Below are 5,691 nucleotides of genomic sequence, written 5' to 3'. Positions count from 1 at the left end.
TGTAAGACGGGGACAACACATGCGGGTGCGACGTCCTCTTAATACACCTACGTTTCCATTTTTCCCGAATATATAACATAATACGTATGGATAAATTCAATAAATATAGTACTCACTTAAGTTATTGCACGTTAAGGGATTCGGCTAAAATGCTTCTGCTACTGTCGTCATCGTCCTCGTCGCCACAGTTCTTTTTGCTATGGTTATCGTTCTTGTCTTAGACTTAACTAAAATACAGTGGTTGATGAGCGGTGTACAACTGATAATCAATATCTGGCTATCGACTGTATTAAGCGATTGGAAATGCCCTTCCACGACGATAACCTACACACACATACAATTATGTGTGTTAGTTCTAGCAATTTGAATTAGATGTCTTTTCATCATTAAGCTAACAACATCGTTATTCTATCATAGTGGTAATAAAGGTGTTATAGACATTTTCGATTCAGCATTATAAACGAGTATATAATATGTACCAGGTACCTGTGTGGATATAAGCTATAGGGACCAGGAACTGGAACCGTACCGAAAAGAACCGGTTTTGGAACCGGAACCCTTTGAATATTGGGAACCGGAACCGGACCGGAACCCGTAAGTACATTTTTTTAGGAACCGAAACCGAAACCTATATTTTGATGTAGATTATTGATAATATTAAATACCTAAACGTAATGCGGGTTTCGTTAACTCTTTTCTCTATACTATGCTCTGTACGACAATTCTACTAAACTGTTCTTTCGTCTTCATTGACGCGGTGTATATTGTTTAAATTTATATTTTTATGTATAAGTTATAAATTATTATATCAAACTGAAACATGGGTCACCCAAGTGTGTTAAAAATTAATTTTTATTTGTTTTTTTAATAATAATTTTTTATTTATTTTAAATATTAAAATTTATTTATTTATTTTAATTTATAATTTTATAATAATTCATTTTTTTATAATATTACCTAAATTCTGAAAAAGTTACACTTAATTACAAATATCTGTCACTAAAAAGAGGTTATTAATATTATGTTCATTTTTTTACATAGTACTTTATTGATAAAAAAAAAAGTCAAATAATAAGGGTTAAAACCGGTATTAACAGAAACCGAAACCGAAATCGAAACTCGATATTTTTGAAAACCGAAACCAGAACCGAAACCGAAATTTTTGGTTTTTGAGAACCGAAACCTAAACCCAAACCGATAAAATCATAAAGGTTCCAGTCCCTGATAGGGACTGAACAGTGAACATGACACTCATTCGCACTAAGGTGTGAGGTGATCAAACACAGTAAGTACACATATAATATACCTAATTATAATTATCCCATGAACTGCTAACGACCTGTTTTATGGCATTTAGAACGATTATGTGTGGTTATTGACTTACAATTTATACTTATATACATCGATAAGTCGATTATTATTCGATTAATCAGTGGTTAATACTTATAAGAAATAATCTGACAAACCAATTAATCGCGGTAAAAGTTGATTAGTTGAAATAATCGAACAGGTAATTATATATTATGAACATGTGTATTCATCTACATAAATGCATTATAATATATTCTATATTATATTGTATCCGATTGTTAAATATACAGTAGTATATGAATTTATATATTGATTATTGTACCTATATAATAATATACTGTCTGTATGAAATATGCATGTGACATGTGTGCTGTTTATGTATATATATGTGAGTTATTGATGATTTAGAGTGGGTAAAACATTTGACTGGCTTAATATTATAACATTATGTATGTATGCAGTGTGTGAGTATATATGTATACATGAATTTATGTATGCCGTATGCCTCGTACTGACATGACGTAGTGAAGGCGGTCATCTTATTTTAATACATGTGCAATGTTTGGTTATTAAATAACAGTTTATAGTATATCGGTAATATTATATTGTTGCCGTTGGTTAAAAAATGAAATAGTTAGTATGATTGGACATAACTTTAAACCTGTATTTTATATTTGATCAAAACAACCCAAATAGCTGAGCAACTGCGTTAAAAATCTGTGCAGATTTCATTTACGACGGGCAACGCCGGTAGATTATATATTAAATATTTATTGAAATAATATTAGGTAGGTACATAGGTATATAAATAAATAAATATTAAACATCTCATTCGACTAACACGTTATTCATTTTCGTATACTATTAAATAATATATTATATTCTGCTTTCGATCCAAAAGACGTCCCGCCGTTAGGCGCGCCAACTGCAGCGAGGTCTGCACAATATTGTAATGTATTAATGTAAAATAATATGTCATAGTGCAGACTCTAGTCGGTGGCGGCCGGCAACAAAGTTATAATATTAATATGTATATTTTTTCTGACGTAGGTACCGTCGCCAAAGCGATATTCGTTTGGACCTATAATATAAAATATATATGCTCGAAAACCGGAGAACGCGCCACGCGCCATATAATATAATATTTTTTCGGCGCCGTCTCGGTGCGTAGCCGCAGATCGAGAAGCGTCTGAATATAATATATATTAATATTGTATGTCGTACAAAAATATTACCTTCACTACACAGTATGTCCGACACGCGGCGCTTTCGGTGAAAAAAAAAATAATAACGCTTTCCAGATGGCCGTTGAAGTGTATCGAGTGTAGTATGTAATATTATTATGATTATGTCACGATAAGATTCGGGCCAGGCCGATATGTACGGTCTCGTCTTCGGATAGACGTCAAACTATATAATATAACACATAACTATATGCATACACATGCGCATAAAACAGATATAGCCCCGCCGGATGGACAGTATCGCGTAATAATATAATATGTATAATATGGGTGTATATACGGGGTGCGCGCGGAAGCGAAAATAAGGTCTGTATATTATTATTATTATTATTATTATTACTATTATAACGGCCTAACGCCCGCGCTGCTTGAACTTTACACGCCCGTCGAGGCCAAAGGTACTACCAGCTATATATAAAGTATAAGTGCAATATATACATATATATCGACCGTTGGTGTGTACTTCTTATATGTGTGTATAATAATATATACGACTGCCCTTTACAAACCGTGTATCCTAAAAGGGTTAACCCGAACTGCTATAAAGGAAAGTAAATACCAATTTTTTTTTTTTTTTATATATACACGACGTTAAATCCTATCCTTCGTCCCTGGGGTCCTTCTTCCCGGTCGCGGCTACTATACTATTATTATACGCACATTATCTTATTATGCACGCGCTGCAGTCGTCGTCGTCGCGCTGTTACATATATTGTCGTCGTGCACTGCCCAGCAATGTATATTATTAATATATATATATATATAGGTATATACCACGCTACCGATGCGTACTGTACCATAAACCCTGCATGTGTATTGAAGATCGTCGACTTGAAAAATCCTTAAACGAAGAAAAAAAAATCTAAGCCCATAAACACTGCAAACCAACCCTATCCTCGCGCCGCGGGTGTTCGCCACCGTCTCCGTATTTTGTCACATTATCGCCGCTGCACATCCGCATACAATATATCGTAATATAATGCATAACGCGACACACAATATAATATATTACATACTATGGGTAGCCATAATGCGTGTTCGACTTGACATTGAAACGTGGTCAATGTCGCACTTAACGTGACCATGAGATACTTACGCATATAATATATACGTATTATTATTGTTGTATGTGTGCGTTGTGTGCATTATATTATAATATATTTTCATTGTGTGCGCTCGTCTTGACGGCCGGAGAAGCATGAGAAAAAACGTTCGGCCGAGTTTTTGTTGCGACTCAGGGAAAAAAAATACGGCCGAAAACCGTATGGTTTCCGCGTTCGACAAAATACACACAATAATATTATACACGATAACATAATAATATATGGCCCGAGACGCGTTACAATAATAATAATAATATTATACATAAATATATATTATTTAGACGTCGGTACACCATTAGATATATATATAAGTACAGTTAGTTAGTAGCTATATATCGCGTATCGGTAGGGGCGTAAAAAAAAAATAATAGCAAGAGTACACGTTTATAAGTATATATAACCATAGCGTGACTAATCAGAACGTTTCGAAAATAGTAAGTGATGTCTCGTACATATTATAATAATAGCAATAATAACATAGTATTACACTGTATAGGTAGGTATATAGGTAGGAAACAACGCTCGGGGGCGCTAACGATTCACGGCGGTAGGGGGAGGTAAAAAAAAAACGAAACGTTTTCCGAACGCCACCGTGCGCCGTGCAGTACCTATGTATAGTTTTTATCGACGGAAAGAAAGAGCGTCGACGAGGGAGGAAAATAGTCTTTCACTATTCAAATATTATTATACACACAAACGCGCGACGAAAAACGAAAACAAATTCGCCGTCGAATCAAGGCGAAATCCCCCCAAACGTTTTTACTTTGTTTCCCGAAAAACATATACGCGAAAACCCAGTGGCGGAAAATGTGCGTTCATTTGCCGTGGAAAGCTGCTATGTACGCAAACAACGACTACACAATATACATAATATAGTCTATTGTGCAATCACATAAACTCGCGGTATATATAGGTATACGTACCTACACTAGTGCCTTGTAAACATATTATTTTACGCGCCCCTTAAAATATATTTATCGGAAAAAAAATTAAGTACCTATTTAAATCATTACACTGTAATCCAAACACCGCACATAATCATATTGTATAGCCATCGCCGTTTAAAAACAATTTTCTGCGGATACGCTCCGATTCGGGATCGTCTCGTCAGGGACTGAAATCGTGTGCAATACCATATTATATTGTGTGTATTACGAAATGTTGAATGTTCCTGTAGGCAGTTGTAAGCAGTCGTGGCCTGCAGTGACCTGTATAATGAATACGTTTTACTATTAAGTTTTACGTATTTTGAATATTAACTAACTATTGTAAAAAATAATTTTAAATCTATGATTGTGTATTAGTAATTATTATTATTAATTAAAACTTGAAATTTAATAATCTTTAAAATGTTAACCATTAACTTTTGATGATTAACACAAAACCAAATTGGATTGGAAACATTGTGTTTCTTTTACAAATAAAAAGTAGACAAAATTGTACATTTTGTAATTAACCAATTTCGATTCTGTTGAAAGACATAAGTTATAACCTCTTTTCTAGTGTTCTTAGAAAATCATAATATTTCCAAAATAAAACATTTGATAAAAAATCTACTACCATTATAGTCCCATCACAATAACTCACAGTAATTCTTAGAAAAAACGCTGATTCAAATATTCTTTCAAAATTAAAATCGATTTACTCTTGATATTCTAATTTTTTTAACAAATTACCAAGACATAAATCTCAAGACATAAATCTGATATATTATTATGTATGGCTGACCCAATAAGTAACAATAAGTACTGTATTATAAATTATAAAATATTTTAGTTTTTGCGTGTCTGCATCATCCGATCACACTCATTCCTCTATAGAGGTTTCAATGATATTGTCATATTATACATTGTATCCTTACCTATATGTATAATTAATGTAAATTAGGGGTCACGCCGTACACCTATACCGTACGATTATCTGTATTTCTATAGTACCTATACGTTATATTGGATATTGATGAGTAAGTTGGTTATCAATCTTGTGAGAAAAGGTCTGTAATATTGTTTTATCAACCTTTTTAATTAATTTTG

This window comes from Acyrthosiphon pisum, chromosome A2, assembly GCF_005508785.2.
Source record: "Acyrthosiphon pisum isolate AL4f chromosome A2, pea_aphid_22Mar2018_4r6ur, whole genome shotgun sequence".
In the NCBI taxonomy this organism is placed as follows: Eukaryota; Metazoa; Arthropoda; class Insecta; order Hemiptera; family Aphididae; genus Acyrthosiphon; species Acyrthosiphon pisum.
This window is presented reverse-complemented; position numbering follows the sequence as displayed.